The sequence below is a fragment of the Vulpes lagopus genome, chromosome 9, assembly GCF_018345385.1.
Source record: "Vulpes lagopus strain Blue_001 chromosome 9, ASM1834538v1, whole genome shotgun sequence".
Lineage (NCBI taxonomy): Eukaryota > Metazoa > Chordata > Mammalia > Carnivora > Canidae > Vulpes > Vulpes lagopus.
This window is the reverse complement of record NC_054832.1, coordinates 30,705,552-30,728,569: the sequence shown is the minus strand read 5'-3', so window position 1 is coordinate 30,728,569 and position 23,018 is coordinate 30,705,552. Positions and strand designations below refer to the sequence as shown.

General features: G+C 41.7%; 1 long non-coding RNA gene across 2 annotated transcripts in view; it reads left to right on the top strand.

The window, feature by feature from the left end:
• The window catches only part of LOC121498865, a 48,378-nt gene extending 42,574 nt beyond the window's left edge, over nucleotides 1-5,804 (top strand). For both annotated transcript variants that reach the window (XR_005989932.1, XR_005989933.1), the window contains exon 3: nucleotides 5,662-5,804. This is a non-coding gene — a long non-coding RNA (uncharacterized LOC121498865). The remainder of the gene's footprint in view (nucleotides 1-5,661) is intronic.
• Nucleotides 5,805-23,018: the final 17,214 nt, after the last annotated feature.

Here is a 23,018-nt window from a genome sequence, read left to right as displayed (position 1 = left end):
GAGACCAGCTAAAGAACATGAACTTTGGGAAACATGCTTATCAGCCATCACAGAATTGTCTTGTAAGCAGCTAGCCACAACCTGGTAGATAGGAATAGGTTTGCATCTGAAGGAAACGTGCATTTCCTTTGTCAGCCGTTCTGGAAAGCAGTCACTCCTGAGTGAGCTTTAGAACAGGGTGAGGAAAATACTTCCTTCTCTTTCTGAAGCCTCGGCTCCCTTTGGTCTAGATATGGAGTTGTGAGGTACCTGGAGCATGAACAGTGGTTGGGTATAGGATAAACCCTTAGCTTTGAGCAAATGGCATGGGATAGAGGACGTGATGTAAACCTGTTTTGCAAAGGACCTATAAGAAGCCAAGAACTGTGCAGTATCTTTGAATTATTCTTAAAATAGTCTCATTATGATTTTTAAAATACTAGCTAATTTCTACAGCATTGTGACAAGTAAAGGGGAAGGGCTTGTGGCACACCTGGAGATGGCTCTCCTGGGATGAAAAGAAGCAGCTTATAGGGTCAAGAATCAGATGAGTGGTCAAGGGAGGATTTGGGGAACATACAAAATGCTGAGATACTCAGAAGCTGTTAGAAGAAGAAAACATATGCTAGAGACTGAATCTACACCCCACCCCCAGAATCTGTTATGTTGAAATCCTGACTCCTACAGACGTACAGATCTTGCTCAATTTGTAATAGGGTTATATCCCAATAAATCCATCACAAGTTGAAAATAAATATGAGTTGAAAATGCATTTAATGCAGCTAGCCTACCAAACATCACAACTTAGCATAGCCAACTTTAGACTTGCTCAGAACACTTACATCAGCCTACAGTTGGGTAAAATCAGCTAACACAAAGTCTATTTTATAACAAAATGTTGAATATCTCATATAATTTACTAAAGACTGTATTGAATGTGGAAAACAGAATGGTGGCATGGGTACAAAATGGTTGTAAGTGTATTAGTAGTTTACCCTCGTGATCACGTGGCTGACTGGGACCTTTCTGCATTTGAGTCTTCTCACTTTGACATTCAAGCTGTGTTGGAAAACACAGGGTGGCTGAGTTCCCCGGGTGGCTTTCAGGATCTCCAGCCCCCACCCACTTGTGTGTCTCACACTCAAGGAGCTCTGTCCCCTCACCCCAGCACCTGTTCTAACCAGCTCCGTGGTGTAAAGTGCACACCCTTCATTCCCTCCCACCAGCACTGCAGCCAGTCTAAGCTACAGATTTTAAGAGATGTTTCCAGGACTTTGGGAACTCACTGAAGACAGTGATGATTATTTTGGATGCTATGATCTATATTTATAGAAAGATTTCTGGACCACTCAAGTTCCTTGACCGAAATCAGGAACATCTTGGGATTTATTAAATTCTAGCACAGAAGATAGCACAGATATCAGAATATTGTGTGGAAGTGATGCTTTTACTTTGGTCTGTTTTCATTGATGTATGCAACCAGTTTCCAATAAAGTGCTAGAATGAGGGGAAAAAAATACCCTCTAGCATGGAGAGAGAGGGTCCTGTAGCATATTGCTAGCCTGGGAAAAGATCCAAATTCAAAATTCCAGGTATGTTTCCCCATCATTTTCACACTGTGGTAAAGTTGAAAAATTGTAAGTCAAATCATCAAAAGTCAGAGACCATCTGTAGTAATAGAAGGTGGGGCCTTTGGAAGGTGATTAGGTCATGAAAGCAGAACTCTCATGAACAGGATTGATGCCCTTATCAAAGAGGCCCCAGAGAGCTCCCTCACCCCCTTGCTTCATGTGAGGACACAGAGAAAAGACAGTAGGCTGTGAGCCAGGAGGAGTGGCTCTCAGAAGACACTGAATCTGCCAATGCCCTGATCTTGGACTTCAAGCCTCCAAGATTCTGAAAAATAAATTCCTGTTGTATATTTATAAACCATTTATTCTGTGGTTTTCTGTTATAGAGGCTAAGATAACCTAGAAAAGTTGCACACCAAAAGGGTAAGAGGGTTCCAACTATAATAGTTTGAATATAAAAATGGGAAATGTGACCTCCCAGGTGCTGAAGCTTGGCATATTTGTATAAAAATCTGCTTTACAGTAACCAGCACAAGATTAGAGAGCATTTTGGCATAAATATGACATTTTTCATTCACATAAAATTCTCTTACATCACAAGATTGAACAATATAGTACTGTGGAGATGATACCAAGTTTTTTTTGTTTTGTTTTGTTTTTTTGTTTTTTGGGTTTTTTTTGCAGGTATGGATTGAGATAGGTCTTGTAGAATGAACCTTGGAATTTTCATATGAAGATTGGCTTTTGTGTCTCGTGTCTTTGCTCTGTACCTTGTGCCTGAATAAGCTCATCCACTCCTAGCTTTATCCACTATCACATGTTTGGTTCTGGCTGGGATACTTAAACACTATCTTTCTTCCCTGTTGGAAACCATAGCTCCTGCCCTCAAAGAACTGAGTGTAGCATGTTTATTTCCCCTTTGTAGCCACAGATACCCAGCACCATGCCTTGGAAAATTTATTGATTTATTTATTTTTTGCTAAATAACCATGAAAGTTACTATTCTCACTAACCAGCTGAGACCTTAGTCACCTCACTTTATTGAGCCTCAGTTTCTTCACCCAAAATGAAGAGTATGGAAATTTAAGTCTAAGGTAATTTCTGACTCTAATATTTTATATTTCTTTCATTGTGTAAAGTGTTGCTTCAACCAGTGATGGTTTTTCCTACTCTTTTCTTTTTGAAAAGTAGAAATGTCTTCTGGTAAAGTGTCAGATATTTCAACTGACAGCTAACTAAGCTGGTAGGATGTCTTGAGATATATACACACACACACGTTTGGTTCTTTCCATACTTATCAGTTCCTGCTATGTCTATACAATATAAAATGCATTGAAAATTAATTCCATCTCTGTGCTTTGTCAGGCAGAATCAAATAAAGGAGTTTCTGGGTTCTACCTAAGAGATTTGGCCAAAATGATGCATGGGATGAGGCCCCAATCTTTTATCATTTCCTTCTACCTTGCAGTCTCCTTAAGCTTCTTAGATTTGTGTATCTGGCTCTAGAGAGTCCATTGTCCTGGTCTGAACCCCTTGGATCTCCAACTATCCCACTTATCCTTCAAAGGAAATGCTGAGGTTGTGTGCTAAAAAGTTTCTTAATTGCATTTTCCCCCAGGAACAAGAGCAGCTGCCTTTCTTCCAACCCACGGGTTGAACTCTGACATGCAGGAGATGACAGAAATATACTGGCTTACAAATGCCAACACCCAAGGCCACCACAGGGATGCAGAATTCACCTGCCAGAGCATTTGACACTTGCGTCAGGAAAAAGCAACAGTTGAGAAAAGCTCTGTGAAAAATACTTTGTCACATATGTGGGAAAGGCTGTCCAGATTGTAAATCAGTAGGATGTCTGTTTTGTCCAGCTAATGCTCCCAAGGGCGGAAGAAATGGGATTTTCTCAGCTCATTTAGTCCTTTTGTGGAAATGATCACATACCAATGATGAGGGAGTAATTTTTCATCATGAGATAAAAAGGCCTTTGGTTTTTTGTCCTTAGAAGGTTGGCTAAGGCTGGGACACAAGTTGTTCCTAGGTGTGTACTTCTGTATGTAGTCCCTTCTTCACATTTGATAGTAAAGGTCACAAACTTTGAGCATGTCCAGAGATCAGCTCTTTTTTCAGACTATCATGACAGTGGTATTCAGATGCCCTTCCCTAAGCTCTGACTCCTTGAAGCTCTTAGAAGGCTTTTACTTTCATTTCTGATGGTGTTCAGGCTCCTTTAGATGCTGACAGGAAGTAAGTTACAGATATTGCTGATAAAAAAACATTTTGGGTTTAAACGGTAATGAACTAAAGCAAACCAGGAGGGCAGAGCCATTTGCCCAGATGTAGTTATACATGGGTAAATGTGTGCAGCAGTGTGTCATTGAGAGGAGAGTTCTCTGCTCAGGAAGTTAGGACAGCTAACTGGAGACCTGCCTCAGAACTACTCAAATAGACCTGAAATTCTGGATGTGACCCCTTTGAACCTAAAGACTCAAGTAGCACCATTTAAGTAGTAGTTTAACTTTCCAAAAACAATCCAGACTCCCAAAAAGGAATCTAGGAAAAAGGAAAATATTTTATTTATGCTATTTTGAGAAGATTCATAGGCGAATCAAATAGTACACAGTAATATTCATTAAAATATCCATTTTTCTATCCAATTATCTAGCTTCTCCAAAACCTACCTATAGTCCCACCTCCCAGTCTGAAATATTCTGTGTCCTTGGCAATCGTTGTCATCTAGGCACAAAGGAGAAAGCTGTTTTCTCATTAGAAGGTAGATTCCAGGGCAACCCAGGTTGCTCAGCAGTTTAGTGCCGCCTTCAGCCCAGGGTATGATCCTAGAGACTGGGATCGAGTCCCACGTTGAGCTCCCTGCATGGAGCCTGCTTCTCTCTCAGCATGTGTCTCTGCCTCTTTCTCTCTGTGTGTCTCTCATGAATAAATAAATAAAACCTTAAAAAAAAAAAAGAAGGTAGATTCCACACTAAACTCACTATAAGACTTCATATAAGAAAGGGAAGGAGTAAGTAGGAATAGGAAGTTTGATTACTCCATGAAAACTACTGTATTAGGACAGCAGTTCTCAAATTTGTCTAAGAGATACCCTAAGACCCTCAGATTTTATGATACTTTTCAGAACACCATGAAAAAAAAAAACAGACTACTTAATTCTGTTATGTGAACTGAGAGCATACTTTACATTTATAATGTGAAATCACAAACTTGAGCATATCTTTCCATGAACTAAAAGTCACCAAACCCCACGTGGTTAGTTTCTTCCTAGGTTTCCTCACTTAAAATTTATTACTTTTATCCCCCCTTGTGTTTTTAGGCACTAGCAGTTGAGAGCAGAAGTGCAGAATGGACACTAAAAAGCATAATATAGATACATGAAAGATGAAGTTGAATTTGAGAACACAATCATCTTTAAAATTAATTTTTTGTACAAATTGGGAAGGACTATCAGCATTTTATATGTTGGTACAATATCTTCTCTCCAGCTTAAAACATAGCTGAATTGCATGGGAAAATACTTTCTTTGCTAATCATTGTGCTGGGTTCTAGGGAGCATATCTAGGGATATGAAGGAAGCTTCTATCCTAAAGACAGAGACAAAGGAAAGCCTTATTTCTTTAGCTTTATTTTTCCCTCTTCTAGGCTACTTCTATATAATTTAGCCTGCTTTCCTTTATTTTTTTCTAATCCTTTTTATTAAATGGGAACTTTCCATCTGATCTGATCTATGTACTCTGTAGCTTTTCTTTGGTAGCACTCTTCTTGAAACTGCTGTGATATGAATATTTGTGTCCCTCCAAAATTCATACATTGAAATCCAAAACTCCAAGGTGATACAATTAAAAGGTGAGGGCCTTGGGAGGTGATGAGGTCGTGAAGGTGGAGTCCTCATAAATATGATTAATGTTAGGATGCCTGGGTGGCTCAGTGGTTGAGCGTCTGCCTTCAGCTCAGGTCATGATCCCAGTGTCCTGGGATGGAGCCCACATCAAGCTCCCTGTAGGGAGCCCTCTGCCTATGTCTCTGCCTCTCTCTCTGTGTGTCTCTCATGAATAAATAAATAAAATCTTTTAAAAGTGTAAAATTAATGTCATTATAGACGGGATCCCAGAGAGCTCTGCCTCACTTCTACCACCTGTGAAGTTAATGCACTGGAGTATGCCATCTGTGAACAGAAAACTGGTCCTCACTGGACACCAAATTTGCCAGGGTCTTCCTCTTGGACTTCCCAGCCTCCAGAACTGTGAGAAATAAACTCCTGTTGTTCATAAGCCACCTGGTTCATGGTGTGTTATTATAGCAGCCTCTCTTCACTTCCAGGACATCACTTTTTACAGATTCGCATCTTACATTTCTGTTTGTATCTTGGTGGCTCCTTGCCCCATATCTGTCCATTAGAGGTCAGTTGCTCCAAATCTGGCCACATTTCATACATTTTTCCCAGTCAGTCTCATTCATTTTTATATTTTCTCTAACATCTTTATGGTGACAACTCAATTTCCATCCAGGTTTAGATTATTCTTTCAACTTTCAGATCTGTGTCTCTACTTGCTCACATACATTGCAATATTTTAGTCACAACAAATACTTAGAGTGCCAACAACAGGACAATAAACGGCAGTTTTGTTGCTCTCAAATTGTTCATGGTTTCTTGTAGGAGGCAGTTTTCTTGACTGCCGTCTCTAAAATGTGAAATCCTTGGAAATAGAAATTGTTTTATGTCCAAGTTCTACCAGGAACTGGCATATTAAGATGCTCAAAATGTGTTCACTGAATTAACATATGAATCATAGACACTTGAGGTCAAATGAAACCTTCCAGTCAACCACTATCACAATTCAATATTTGATTCTCCTCTAAAATATACCAATGACTGGTCACCCAGTTTCTGCCGGCATTGGAAGGTTACTGTTCGTAATTGGTGTGGATAGACTCCATGCACTATGGCTTTCCTAGATGTCTTCTTTCATTCTGAGAAGAGCCTGGGGAAAAGCCTATGATATGTGAACAGAGGGAAAAAGAAATGACCATTATGCAATGAGGAAGTCATATAAATAAATAGGTTAAAAAAGGGGACGGCACTATTGACCTCAGGTAGCACCTATTCCAAAGAGAGGGTCAATAGGTACAGCTGTTTCACTTTTGCCAATTTTGCCCTCCACATTAGACACGTGCCTTTAATTTACGTTAATAGGAGCCATATGTGCACAGTTGATGGCGGTACTTATCGCTCAGGAAGCAAAGTGCTGAGTTCCTGCCACCCACCTACATCTGTGGCTTTATAAGCCACCCGCAAATGAAAAACAAACATGCTGCTGGCATAGTAGGAAACCGTGGTACTTTGAAAAAACCAACCAGGAAGAAAAAGAGAAGTGGGGCGTGGAGATTCTGTGCTGGCAGGCTGCTCGAGCATCACAGGTGAGATCCTAAATTCACGGTCCACGTGGCACTTTGCCAAGGTCTTTGGCTGAAACATGGAGGATATTTCTGAGACTTTTCTATCTGGGAATGAAGCACAGCGTTTATGGTTAATAAAGATAGCTATTCATTCCTTTATCGAACAAATGCTTGTTTGAGTTCCCAGGGGTTGTCTGCTAAAATATGATAACCCTTCCCATAGTACCAGGTTGGAGTTTTAAAGAAGAAACTATTATAGTGATAGGGGCGGGTAAGATGGTGGAGGAGCAGGGCCCTCACCTCACCCGGCCCAGCAACTTACCTAGATAACCTTTTCAAATCGTCCTGAAAGCCTATGAATTAGGCCTGAGATTTAAAGAGAGAACAGCTGGAACGCTACGGAGAAGGGTTTTCACTTCTAACCCGGTAGGAAGGTGGGAAAGACGAAGCAGCATCCAGCGGGGCGGGGCTGCGAGGAGCCGGGCTAAGGCCGGGAGGGCCTCGGCCGGGAGCGCCCGCCCGGAGAAGCGGGAACTCGAACGATCCCCGGAGTGTTCCCGCCGGGAGGGCGCTCGCAGGGAGCTCGGGCAGGACCGCAGGAGGGCAGCGGACCCCCAGGTTCCCGGGGTCACTAGCAGGAGGGCGCCCCACACCCCGCGGGCCGAGCTCGGGGAAGGGCTGGAGCCGCGCCCGGGGGCCTCGGGGAGAAGCCGGGAGGGGGCGGGGGCTCCGGGCGGAGGGGGCTGCACCTGCTGCCTTCGGGAGCCGCGGCCCCGGGAGCGCGAGTCCAGCGGCGCAGGCCCCGGAGCCCAGGGCGCGTGGGACACAGCCCGGGACCCTGCTCCCCCGGGACAGGCGGGGGCAGGGAGGGCCCAGGACAGCGGGGACGCTCCTGCCCCGGGGCCCCCGAGCTGTGCAGGTCAGCGCCCCCACCCCCCCAGAGCATCCAGGCCCCTGCGGACTGGGAGCTGTGGAGGTTACTGGGGAGCTGACTCCAGGGCTGGGGGCCGCCCCCCGCCAGTGGTGGTGTCCCTCCTGGTGTCACCCTGTGCCTGGGAGGGGCTGGCAGCCAGGGAACAGGAGCCTCGCAGGGTACACAGCTCTGACTGAGCCAGCACCCGGCAGGGGGCGGGGCATCTCCCCAGGTGCACACACCTGAGAGTCAGCAAAGGCCCCTCCCCCAGAAGACCAGCTGGAAGGACGGGGGGAAAAACAAGTTATTGACCAAGCAGCGCTGGAAAGCTCCAGGGGAAGTCAAGGGATTTATAGTATATAGAACCAGAGGATACCCATCCTTGGTTTTTTTGTTTTGTTTTGGTTTTGGTTTGGTTTTTTTTCCCTTTTTTTTTCTTTTTCTTTTTTTTCTTCCTTTTTCCAAGACAACTTGTTTTTAGCCACTCTGCACTGAGCAAAATGACTAGAAAGAAGAACTCACCACAAAAGAAAGAATCAGAAACAGTCCTCTCTCCCATAGAGTTACAGAATTTGGATTACAATTCCATGTCAGAAAGCCAATTCAGAAGCACAATTAAAGCTACTGGTGGCTCTAGAAAAAAAGCGTAAAGGATTCAAGAGACTTCATGACTGCAGAATTTAGATCTAATCAGGCCAAAATTAAACATCAATTAAATGAGATGCAATCCAAACTGGAGTTCCCAACGACGAGGGTCAATGAGATAGAAGAAAGAGTGAGTGACATAGAAGACAAGTTGATGGCAAGGAAGGAAGTTGAGGGAAAAAGAAAAAAAAAAAAGATCATGAGGAAAGGTTAAGGGAAATAAATGACAGGCTCCGAAGGAAAAATCTACATTTAATGGGGGCTCCAGAAGTTGCTGAAAGGGAGAGAGGACCAGAAAGCATATTTGAACAAATACTAACTGAGAACTTCCCTAACCTGGGGAGGGAAACAGGCATTCAGATCCAGGAAATAGAGAGATACCCCCAAAAAATCAATAAAACCATTCAACACCCCAACATTTAATAGTGAAACTTGCAAATTCCAAGGATAAAGAGAAGATCCTTAAAGCAGCAAGAGACAAGAGATCCCTAACCTATATGGGGAGAAGTATTAGGTTAACAGCAGACCTCTCCACAGAGACCTGGCAGGCCAGAAAAGGCTGGCGGGATATATTCAGGGTCCTAAATGAGAAGAACATGCAGCCAAGAATACTTTATCCAGCAAGGCTTTCATTCAGAATAGAAGGAGAGATAAAGAGCTTCCAAGATAGACAGAAACTGAAAGAATCTGTGACCACCAAACCAGCTCTGCAAGAAATATTAAGGGGGACTCTGTAAAAGAAAGAGGAAGTCCAAAGAAACAATCCACAAAAACAGGGACTGAATAGGTATGATGACACTAAATTCATATCTTTCAATAGTAACTCTGAACGTGAATGGGCTTAATGACCCCATCAAAAGGTGCAGGGTTTCACTGGATAAAAAAGCAGGACCCATCTATTTGCTGTCTACTAGAGACTCATTTTGGACATAAGGACACCTACAGCCTGAAACTGAAAGGTTGGAGAACCATTTATCATTCAAATGGTCTTCAAAAGAAAGCAGGGGTAGCAATCCTCATATCAGATAAATTAATTAAGGTTTATCCAAAAGACTGTAGTAAGAGATGAAGAGGGACACTATATCATATTTAAAGGATCTATCCAACAAGAAGATCTAACAATCATGAATATTTATGCCCTGAATGTGGGAGCTGCCAAGTATATCAATTAATAACCAAAGTTAGGGGATCCCTGGGTGGCGCAGCGGTTTGGCGCCTGCCTTTGGCCCAGGGCGGGATCCTGGAGACCCGGGATCGAATCCCACATCAGGCTCCCGGTGCATGGAGCCTGCTTCTCCCTCCGCCTGTGTCTCTGCCTCTCTCTCTCTCTCTCTCTGTGACTATCATAAATAAATAAAAAATTAAAAAAAAAATTAAAAAAAAAATAACCAAAGTTAGGCCATACTTAGATAATAATACACTAATACTGGGTGACTTCAACACAGCGCTTTCTGTAAATGACAGATTTTCTAAGCACAACATCTCCAAAGAAACAAGACCTTTAAATGATACACTGGACCAGATGGATTTCACAGATATTTATAGAACTTTACATCCAAATGCAACTGAATACACATTCTTCTAAAGTGCACATGGAACTTTCTCCAGAATAGACCACATACTGGGTCACAAATCAGGTCTTAACCAATACCAAAAGATAGGGATTGTCCCCTGCATATTTTCAGACCATAATGCTTTGAAACTAGAACTAAATCACAAGAAGAAATTCAAACACGTAGAGGTTAAGGACCATCCTGCTAAAAGATGAAAGGGTCAACCAGGAAATTAGAGAAGAATTAAAAAGATTCATGGAAACTAATGAGAATGAAGATACAACTGTTCAAAATCTTTGGGATACAGGAAAAGCATTCCTGAGAGGGAAAAACATTGCAATACAAGCATCCCTCAAAAGACTGGAAAAAATTCAAATACAAAGGCTAACCTTGCACCTAAAGGAACTGGAGAGAGAACAGCAAATAAAACCTACACCCAGCACAAGAAGAGAGTTAATAAAGATTTGAGCAGAACTCAATGAAATAGAGACCAGAAGAACTGTGGAACAGATCAACAAAACCAGGAGTTGGTTTTTTGAGGAATTAATAAGATACATAAACCATTAGCCAGCCTAATTAAAAACAAAAGAGAAAAGACTCAAAATAATAAAATCACGAATGAAAAGGGAGAGATCATCACCAATACCAAGAAAATACAAACGATTTTAAAAACATGAGCTATATGCCAATAAATTAGGCAATCTAGAAGAAATGGATGTATTTCTAGAAAACCACAAACTACCAAAACGAACAGTAAGAAATAGAAAACCTGAATAGGCCACTAACCAGTGAGGAAATTGAAGCAGTCATCAAAAATCTCCCAAGACATCAAAAGTCCAGGGCCAGATGGCTTCCCAGGAGAATTCTATCAAACATTTAAAGAAGAAACAATACCTATTCTACTAAAGCTGTTCTGAAAGAAAGGGATGGAATACTTCCAAAATCATTCTATGAGGCCAACATCACCTTAATTCCAAAACTAGACAAAGACCTCACCAAAAAGAATTATAGACCAATATCCCTGGTGAACACAGATGCAAAAATTCTCCACAAGATACTAACCAATAGGATCCAACAATACATTAAGAATATTATTCACCATGACCAAGTGGGATTTATCCCCGGGATGCAAGGCTGGTTCAACACTCGTAAAACCATCAATGTGATTCATCATATCAACAAGATAAAAAAACAAGAACCATATGATCCTCTCAATAGATGCAGAGAAAGCATTTGACAAAATACAGGATCCATTCCTGATCAAAACTCTTCAGAGTGTAGGGATCGAGGGAACATTCCTCAGCATCTTAAAAGCCATCTACGAAAAGCCCACAGCAAATATAATTCTCAATGGGGAAGCACAGGGAGCCTTTCCCCTAAGATCAGGAACAAGACAGGGATGTCCACTCTCACCACTGCTATTCCACATAGTACTGGAAGTCCTCGCCTCAGCAATCAGACAACAAAAAGACATTAAAGGCATTCAAATTGGCAAAGAAGAAGTCAAACTCTCCCTCTTCGCTGATGACATGATACTCTACATAGAAAACCCAAAAGCCTCCACCCCAAGATTGCTAGAACTCATACAGCAATTTGGCAGTGCGGCAGGATACAAAATCAATGCCCAGAAGTCAGTGGCATTTATATACACTAACAATGGACCAAAGAAAGAGAAATTAAGGAGTCAATCCCATTTACAATTGCACCCAAAAGCATAAGATACCTAGGAATAAGCCTAACCAAAGAGGTAAAGGATCTATACCCTAAAAACTACAGAACACTTCTGAAAGAAATTGAGGAAGACACAAAGAGATGGAAAAATATTCCATGCTCATGGATTGGCAGAATTAATATTGTAAAAATGTCAATGTTACCCAGGGCAATTTACACGTTTAATGCAATCCCTATCAAAATACCATGGACTTTCTTCAGAGAGTTAGAACAAATTATTTTAAGATTTGTGTGGAATCAGAAAAGACCCCGAATAGCCAGGGGAATTTTAAAAAAGAAAACCATAGCTGGGGGCATCACAATGCCAGATTTCAGGTTGTATTACAAAGCTGTGGTCATCAAGACAGTGTGGTACTGGCACAAAAACAGACACATAGATCAATGGAACAGAATAGAGAACCCAGAAGTGGACCCTGAAATGTACGGTCATCTAATATTCGATAAAGGAGGAAAGACTATCCATTGGAAGAAAGACAGTCTCTTCAATAAATGGTGCTGGGAAAATTGGACATCCACATGCAGAAGAATGAAACTGGACCACTCTCTTTCACCATACACAAAGATAAACTCAAAATGGATGAGAGATCTAAATGTGAGACAAGATTCCATCAAAATCCTAGAGGAGAACACAGGCAACACCCTTTCTGAACTCGGCCACAGTAACTTCTTGCAAGATACATCCACAAAGGCAAAAGAAACAAAAGCAAAAATGAACTATTGGGACTTCATCAAGATAAGAAGCTTTTGCACAGCAAAGGATACAGTCAACAAAATAAAAGACAACCTACAGAATGGGAGAAGATATTTGCAAATGACGTATCAGATAAAGGGCTAGTATCCAAGATCTATAAAGAACTTATTCAACTCAACAGCAAAGAAACAAACAAACCAATCATGAAATGGGCAAAAGACATGAACAGAAATCTCACAGAGGAAGACATAGACATGGCCAACATGCACATGAGAAAATGCTCTGCATCTCTTGCCATCAGGGAAATACAAATCAAAATCACAATGAGATACCACCTCACACCAGTGAGAATGGGGAAAATTAACAAGGTAGGAAACCACAAATGTTGGAGAGGATGTGGAGAAAAGGGAACCCTCCTGCACTGTTGGTGGGAATGTGAACTGGTGCAGCCACTCTGGAAAACTGTGTGGAGGTTCCTCAAAGAGTTAAAAATAGACCTGCCCTACGACCCAGCAATTGCACTGCTGGGGATTTACCCCAAAGATACAGATGCAATGAAACGCCGGGACACCTGCACCCCGATGTTTCTAGCAGCAATGGCCACAATAGCCAAACTGTGGAAGGAGCCTCGGTGTCCATCGAAAGATGAGTGGATAAAGAAGATGTGGTTTATGTATACAATGGAATATAACTCAGCCATTAGAAATGACAAATACCCACCATTTGCTTCAATGTGGATGGAACTGGAGGGTATTATGCTGAGTGAAATAAGTCAATCGGAGAAGGACAAACATTATATGGTCTCATTCATTTGGGGAATGTAAATAATAGTGAAAGGGAATAGAAGGGAAGGGAGAAGAAATGGGTAGGAAATATCAGAAAGGGAGACAAAACATAAAGACTCCTAACTCTGGGAAACAAACTAGGGGTGGTGGAAGGGGAGAAGGGTGGGGGGTGGGGGTGAATGGGTGATGGACACTGAGGGGGCACTTGACGGGATGAGCACTGGGTGTTATTCTGTATGTTGGCAAATTGAACACCAATAAAAAATAAATTTACTATTTAAAAAAACCACAATGAGATACCACCTGACACCAGTGAGAATGGGGAAAATTAACAAGACAGGAAACAACAAATTTTGGAGAGGATGTGGAGAAAGGGGAGCCCTTTTGCACTGTTGGTGGGAATGTGAACTGGTACAGCCACTCTGGAAAACTGTGTGGAGGTACCTCAAAGAGTTAAATATAGAACTGCTCTACGACCCAGTACTTGTACTGTTGGGGATTTACCCCAAAAGATACAGATGCAGTGAAATGGCAGGACACCTGCACCCCAATGTTTCTAGCAGCAATGTCCACAATAGCCAAACTGTGGAAGGAGCCTCGGTACCTATTGAAATGAATGGATAAAGAAGATGTGGTCTATGTATACAGTGGAATATTACTCAGCCTTTAGAAATCACAAATACCCACCATTTGCTTCGACATGGATGGAACTGGAGGGTATTATGCTGAATGAAATAAGTCAATCGGAGAAGGACAAACATTATATGGTCCCCTTCATTTGAGGAATATAAAAAATAGTGAAAGGGAATAAAGGGGAAAGGAGAGAAAATGAGTGAAAATAACAGTGAGGGGGACAGAACATGAGAGACACCTAACTCTGGGAAACGAACAAGAGGTAGTGGAAAGGGAGTTGGGCGGGGTGTTGGGGTGACTGGGTGACAGGCACTGAGGGGCGCACTTGACGGGATGAGCACTGGGTGATATGCTCTATGTTGGCAAAAATTGAACCCCAATAAAAATAATAATTTAAAAATTTTTTAAAAGAAACTATTATAGTGCAGCATTCTCTATGATATCTCTAAATTAGATAGTAGTCGGTGGTCAGCAAGAGTGGATTTTAATAATTATAACATTTTTATACAACCAAACACCATTGGCAGAAGTTAGAGAGGGTTATGCCAGTAAGCATTGGCATAGGCTGCTTCCAAAGACCTATGGCTACCTGGAAAAAGAAAGGTTTCAGAACAATATATGTGTAGGCATTTATTCAACAAACTATGGATTCTCTGAAAAACATGACTCTCTTAAAAGCTAAGAAAGTTTGGAATCTATTTGTGCCGGTCAATTTTAGTAAAGACAAAACAGTTACCTTGTCGAGTCAGTGCCAGAATTTAGGTTCTGGTCAGTGGACCCTAGAATGCTGTACATCTTTGTGGTGATTAGTTTAATACTCTCTTAGTTTGGCTTCTGCCTCAAGATAGCCCAAAAGTCCCATATTATCTTTCCCTTGTCCTCAGCCTATAGTCCAATGACTGGCTTTTTTCTGATGGTCTGCTTTGTAGATAGGGAGTTCACAGGTTGGGGTGTTTAAAAGAAGTCTGAGGGAAAAAGCGATTGATTCTTCCTGCTATCTTATCTCCTCCACTTTTAGCCTCAATTCCAACTTTAGCCTGGGCCACAGAATTTAGTATTGCTAACCCTGCAAGTAAAAAACATGAACAGAATCTAAAAGTCTTTCAACTACTTGTATGACGAAAAGGTCTTTCTTAGCATGGTTCTATTTTCTTCCCTCTATTTCCAGATGGGCTAGCATGTACAGAACATCATTCGAGAAGTTTGTTTCTTCCTGGGGCTTAGTGAATGCTACATGGAATAATCAATACACCCCTACATTCTAGAGTTTTCTGAAAACAGCCCCAGTATTTCAGCTTCATTAGGCATGTTATCTATATCCCAGGTGCAATAGGTGGTGGGTTAACCACCTAATAATAAACATTTCAACTTCTTCGTAATAGTAGGGAGTATCCTTATTGTCATCCACCCTTCACAGTTCAGCCAACTCCACATTTATGGACTCTTAGAATACCCTGTATCCAAGTATTGGTTTCAGTATTAGACCTAACTCTTCTAGTTTTAAGAAACAGAGAACTAACTCAAAATACTTTAAGAGAGTTTGTCTTCTATATGGGAAGCAGAGTGGGTTTTCTTGAAGCACAGCTGGATTCCATCAAATGCTTAGTAGGTTTGGGATTAACCTCTATGAGTGATGTTGCCACACCCAGATGTTTTATATTCACCCCTGAGTTTTATACTTTTGTCATTGGATTCATTCTCAAGACTTCTTATACTCTCTTTTGGCAACTATGGATTTATATTTCTGAAACTGCTATCCTCAGAAGTAAGAGTCTTATGCCCAATAGCACAAACAGTCCTTTTCCATTGCCTCCAATTGGCACATGTGCTTGACCAAGGTAGGTCACTGTGGGCTGCAGATGGTTGGCCAGGGCTGGTGCTCAGTCCTGGAGGCAGATTTGATCAGCTATACCTGAAACACTTGCAAGGAAGATGGGTGATTTCTCAAGGAAAAGTGCTCTCATTCCTAGAATAAGACATTTTAGAATCTGGGCATGAAAAATAAGGTATCAATGACTAACATCAGAGACAGTAAGCTATTTACAGAAAGAAACATTGATTTAAAAAAAGAGAGAGAGAGAGGTGGAAAGTCCCAAGTAGGCTGAATATTTGATAGATGGTGTTTTTGAAAGAGCATGGAGGACATATTAGAAGCATTTGTTATACTGCTATGTGGGATTGGGGCGGACAGCATTTTTAAGCATATTTTGCTGTTTTATGCTGTATAATTTTCTGCAACTTTTCAAGAAATATAAGCAAAACACCTTTTGTCAAGGCGCTTTGGACATCTATTCGTACTGCCTTGTGGATGCAATGTGCTAATTCTGGTCTAGAGGGCACCCCTCTTTTGGGGGGTTACATAAAAACACTTAGACACAATTGCCGAGTCTTTAGGGAGAATGACTAGACTAAGGCTAATGCTTGATGCAGAACCTATCTTCAGGCAACAGACAATTTCTCTCCAGAGCTCTTTCTATTCTTAGAGTCTTCTATATTTCTGACTTGCAAGTTTCCTTTTAACACAGATTTAGGGTCCTCTGTAGTGACAAATAGTGCAACAAATAAATGGGAACAGTGGGAGTGGACAGCCCTAAAATTTCAGAAGGCATTGAGAGCAGTTATTCTGGAAACCATGAGGATTTATGATCCGTGAAAATAATACGCAGCAAAAAATGCACTGAGTTGTACCTTAGGATGAGGAGGAAGCTTTAAAAGTGACCAGTGCCTGCGACCTACCCATAGTGATTTTCATGTAACTGGCCGGGGGTGGGCTTGCCTTGAGCACATGTTAAAAGCTCTCTGGGTGATTCAAATGTGCTGCTCATGCTGAGAACCACTGCTGCCGAGTTTATGCCATCAAGCATGCACATGAAGGCCATGGTCACAGGAACCGCATTTGTGGAGAACCCTTGCGCTTTCTCCACCCCCTTGTTATTTAATGAGCTTAAGATGGGAATGCCTAATTGTACTGCTGCTTTTATGAAGTAATGACAGTGTCCAGTAAGTTGTCTGGATTGGTAGGAGGTATGGCAATGGTGAACCCAATAATGTACTTCATGACCACACTTCCATGTTGCATTTGGAACAGGTGGCCGAGCTGGTCCAGAGTTGAAGGTGAGATGTAGATAGTTAAAAACCCATAGCAAAGGCTTCTGAGACCTGCAAAGCCAAGAGAAGATTCAAGCAATGATCTTACAGCAAAGCTGTCTTGACTTTCTATACTTGTAAAAAACAGAAGAGGCCCTGGGTCACTTGGGGTATGTGGCAATACTAGTTCCCAAGCAGGACAGTGGCCACAGACTCAGAAATAGATGTTATTTCGAGTTAGAAGCTTAGATGTTTCACTTCCTTCCATTCCACCGATCCCTCTGAACCCCCTTATCCCACTTGCCAGAGCCCCCCACCCCTGTGGCCCTCCCACCTTGCCAGTGTCCTGGGGGTGGGAGGATCTCATTGGCCAAGGCTGGGTGCTTGTTAGGCCAAGGCTGTGGCCACTTCCACACCAGTCTGCGTAGTGGCCTGTGAAGGAGAGCTGGGAGCAAAGGTGATTGCCTGCATCTGGCATCTTTCAATAAGTAAAAACATCTCCTGCTGTGCTGATGAAAAGGTGCTGCCCGGAAATGTTTTATACACAGCTTAGAACAACAGCAACAAAAGAAGCCAATGAGATTTATATTCATGCTGCATTGAAAGGGACCCTGCTTAATGCTGCCTATCTTCTAGTGTCTTCTAGGAAAATATCACTTCCTCAGAATCATTTTGGTGGTTGTCTCCCCTCAGGGCCATTTCTGAAGGTGAGCACCAGTAGAATTTCCAGACTAAGGGAGTGAACAGTGATTTGTCACTTGTTTTGTAGTGAGAAGGGTTGGCCAGAGAGGAGTCAGCACAGGAATGAGTGCTGCAGGAGGCATAGACAGAGAGAGAAGAAATGGGTCAGGGGGCCAAACCCCATCTCCATTCCAGGGAAGTCCTGAAAGACCCAAAGAATGCCGTCTAACCCCCTTTTCTGGTTAGTTGAAGTCAGAGGAGTTTGATTTTCATGAGCTCTGTTTCAGGTTGTCTATTGGCCTGTAAGAAACCACCCTCAATTAGGTGCTGACCATAACCACCACTGGTTATTCTCTCTATAATTTTGAGGTTTGCCTGGGGTTAGCTAAGTGGTTCTCATTCAGAGTCTCTTAGGTGCTTGCAGTCCCAGCAGAAAAAGTAGCTTGCTTGGGATTTCTTTTTGGTAACAAGAGGTAACAAAAGTGAGTGAAGATATTCTAAGGAATTTTTCTAGATCCTTCTCGCCTACTAGAATTCTCACCCAGAATTGCCATCATTGGAGAGTCTTTTTGTCCTACCTCCCCTGAGTACACTACTGGTTCCTCAATGGTCCCTGATTTACTCTTCTGAGTTTGGGTGAGGAACTGAGCAAGCATGGCTCAGTTTCTCTGTCTGCTTTTGGCCATGTGGTAAGCTTCAAGGTGGTGCCCTGCCCTGCTCAGGAAGCCTGAGGTTGACCAGGGCTGCCTGTGACTTGGGTATAGTAAATGGCATGGGTGCCCCACCTCTCTCCTCCTGCATTCATCTCTATAGGCAGAAGGCTGATGCTTCAGCCCCCTGTATTTTCTGAGTGTTTATTCTTGGCCACATGAGCTTGCTTGGCTCTTGCCCAAGACAAGCTGGAAGGGCCTGAGAGTGGATGTCCCTAAAGGCATTCTCAGGCAAGGATGGATGGGATTTTGAGGAGTAAATACACCAGTTTCCTGGATTGGAGGTTGAGATACTCTCAGAGGTGTGTTCTCTGCTTTCTCCCAGAACTCCCTGGCCGGCGGGACCTCGGGCTGCCCACAGCAGTGACTGGCTCTAGTAAGTATTCTTGCTAGCCAGCCTCACTCCCACACGCCTCTGCTTGGACTAAGTGCTGAGTAAACCACTTGCAGTCAAACCCTTGTCTGTTTCTGAGGGAACCTGTTCAGGGTACATTCCAAGGAACCCAGTACTTGCGTTCTCTCTCTGTCTCTCTCTCTCTCCTGACTACCCTGTTCATCCATTCAGAACCCAGGACAGTAAATGTTCATTTTATTGAGGCTCTTTCTCAAATCTTCATAACTTTTTATTTTCCTTTTCTCCTAGTTTCTGCACAATAAAATTTTTAAATATGGAATTAAGACCTTATAAATAAACATCAGGTATATTTTGCTTCAAACCCATCCTACTCCTGCCAAAGACATGAAGGTAAAAAGTATCTACATTTTCCATTTTGTTTACAGTGGTGTAGTCTTATGACAAATTTACTCTTTTTAGAATTTGACAAGAATTGCTTTAGTTGACCACATTAAATGGTTTTGTTTTCTCTGTTGGATAACCACACTCAGAATTGTCTCTTTATTCTGCCTTTGTCTGGTGGTTTTCTCTGGAAATACAAAATCTTTTCTTTTTGAAAGATTTATTTTAGAGAGACAGCATGTATACAGGGTGAGGGGCAGAGGGAAAGAACCTCAAGCAGATTCCCTGCTGAGCATGGAGCCTACTACAGGGCTCAATCTCAGGACCCATGAGATCATGACCTGAGCCAAAAATAGTAGTCAGACACTTTGCTGATTAAGCCCTACAAGCGCACCAATACAAAACCTTTCCAATAGCATATGGCTCTTTTTATTCGCTTTTGTAGCTGAGTCAGAAATTTACAAATGGAGGGGCATCTGGGTGGCTTGGTTGGTTTAAGCGCTTGACTCTTGATCTCAACTCAAGTCTTGATCTCAGGGTTGTGAGTTCAAGCTCCACATCGTGCTCTATGCTACGTGTGGAGCCTACTTAAAAATAAAACAAACAAACAAACAAAACACACACACACACACACACACACACACACACAAAACAAAAACAAATGGGAAGTGAATACCAAGAAGTGAAAACAATGTGCAAATTTTGGGTTTAGCTTCGATCTCCTCATCTATGAAATAGGCATGGAATTATTTTATCTACATAACAGGATCACTGTTAATATCAAATGTAGGTAGAAGTACTGTCTGATAAGCATAAAGTGGTATAAAAAGATTGGTTTTTATTTCCTCAGGGACAATTCTGGTTTTAAGGAAAGATTTCACTTATCCTCATGGCTAATTTGAAAGTATAGGTGAGGCTCCCACAAGACCTTATTAACCTTTGAAGTAGATATGAAATTATTTTTCTGGCAGATGCCCATTTATTCTAACCATAGTAAATTTTTTTATTGTTTTTACTTAATTTTTTGTGGCTAATTTTTTGTGGCTAGATATGAAATTATTTTTCTGGCAGATGCCCATTTATTCTAACCATAGTAAATTTTTTCATATTGTTTTTACTTAATTTTGTGGCTTAATTTTTTTTTATTGTTTTACTTAATTTTTTGTGGCTAAATACCCTAAGTAGGCAGAACTTTTTCTAAAATTGCCAATAAGACAATGAAGCCAGGTTATTCACATGGGGAATGTGGAAAAGTCTGTAGAATTCCCTGGAATTAATCAATAGCTGTGACTCCCAAATAACTTGCCCATTTCACATGATGCCTGTATTCATCTTTGGTAAGAAGGTATCACAAAGTCAAGTTTATTAAAATAATTTTGCTATTTGCTGCTTATCTGACCGACAGAAACCACTGTTTCTTCCTCCCAAATGTGGCATTGGTTAAGTAAAACGTTCCCTTTGTGAGAAAAATTGGAAACTGATTGATTGATCATGGGTTTCATTAACAAACCTTGACACTTTTTGAGTTTCTGTATTTGATATTCCTCTTAGTGTTTATATCCAACATGTACAGAATGTTCTCTCCTCATGTAAATTTAGGCAAGTTATAAAAACAAAAAAAACACACAAAAAAAACCCCCAAAGAGTTGCTTTTCTTTTCCAGCTTACACTGACATCTGGTGGCCTCTCAAGCTACATGGGAAAAGAAAACCATTCTTGATTGTGCTTTGGCTGGACAACAGCTTAGGATCTTTTTTTGTTATGTATTTGGATCTCACAGGACCTTTTTTTTTTTTTTTAAGATTTCATTTATTTATTCATGAGAAACACACACACACACACACACACACACACAGAGAGAGAGAGAGAGAGGCAGAGACACAGGCAGAGGGAGAAGCAGGCTCCTTGCCGGGAGCCCCACGTGGGACCCGAACCCGGGTGTCCAGGATCAGTCCCTGGGCTGAAGGCAGTGCTAAACCGCTGAGCCACCTGGCTGCCCTCACAGAACCTTTTTTTTTTTTTTAATAATTTTTTAATTGTTTTTATTTTTATTTACTTATGATAGTCACAGAGGAGAGAGAGAGAGAGAGAGAGGCAGAGACATAGACAGAGGGAGAAGCAGGCTCCACGCACCGGGAGCCCAACGTGGGATTCGATCCCGGGTCTCCAGGATCGCGCCCTGGGCCAAAGGCAGGCGCTAAACCGCTACGCCACCCAGGGATCCCCCTCACAGAACCTTTAACTTCTCACTCAAACTGTATATCCCTTCCATAACCCCTTGCCATAAACATCCAGCTTCTGCTTTGCATTTCCAGTGATGGGTTTTAGTTCTTTGCTAAAGATTATCATTAGAATTTTAATTTTTACTGAAGTTAAATTTACTTCCTCTTTATATAACTATTAACCATTTATCCTCTCACATCCTTTCTATTAAAGGGAATCCCACTCTTGTTATTTGGGAGAAAAGTGGAGATCAGATGACCATAAGATGTGTCAGACATTCTAAGACTGTGTTGGATCTGTCTTCTCAACTGCAGATTTTGTGTCTGTTTAGGGGGAAAGAGTTAGAATAAATTCATGGGACATATTTTCCTTTGTCTATGTGGTCATAAAGAAACAGCCTTGGAAAATGAACTGAGCCGTTGTAGAAATGGCTTATTTGAAGCCTGTTGGCATTCTAGAGTACCAGTTGATCACTCCTCTAAGTGCTAATAGGTCCAACACTGGTTCAGGGAAAACAATAAATTACCAGTTTTTAAATCAAGAATTAATAATTCCCAAAGCTCAGATCTCCCTGGTTGAAAATTTAGGCAGAATTCCTACTGCCTCCATGTAAATCAGACCTTACACTGGCCTTGGAGAGGATGGAGTCTGCAGGACTGAATATGAACTGCCTCTATGTGGAAGACCTTGGGCTGCCTCATAGCTTGCAGGATAGCAAGAAGGAGAGGAACATTCCCACATTGCTTCAGTGGCAAGACTGTAATAACTTCAGGATAGTAATATCTAAAACTGATGCAAGCCAGAATGAAAACTCCATCATGGTTTATGGGTACCCCACAATGAGTTTGGCTATGTATGAAGTTCACAATTATTACTACCTCTGTTTCTATTCCATTCCAGCAGTATGGAGCATTTAGCACACAGGTCACAAATAATGGATAGACAAGAAGCTGCATGCCTTAATGACTCATTCAGATGCAGCAGCTTGGTGTTTATTTTGCAATGTTGGAGGCAACTGATGAAAATTTAGTAACTAATTATGTAGAATTCCCATATGTAAACTGGATTGACTCAAAGGTATTGTAAAAACAAGTGCTGTTTGGAAATTCAAAGAGAATCTGAATAAAGTATGTGCGTGTGTGGGGGGCAGATTATGTATTTTCTGTGGAAGCCCACAATAAGGACAAAACTTAATGTCTCATCAAAAAAAAAAATCCATATACCTAGCACCATGCTGCATGCTTGCAATGAGGTGGTCCTAAGTTAATTTCTCTTTTAAAATGTGTATTAGGGTTTTCCAGAGAAACATAACCAATAGAATAGATACATAGATAAGAAGAGATTTATTATACAAATTGGTTCATGTGGTTATGGAGGCTGTCAAGTCCTCTGACTTGCTATCTGCAAATTGGAATACCAGGAAAGCCAGTTGTAGAATTTGGCGAAGTCTAAAGGTATGAGAACCAGGAGAGCTAATGGGGTAACTACTAGTCTGAGGCCAGAGGTGTGAGAAACCAAAGGGGCGGGGTGCTGGTATAAAGCTCAGAGTCCAAAGGTTCCAACACCAGCACTTTTGATGTTCAAAGGCAGAAGGAAATGGATGTCCTAGCTCAAGAAGAAAGAGAATTCACTCTTCCTCTGCCTTTCTGTTCAGGCCAACAGATTGGGTGA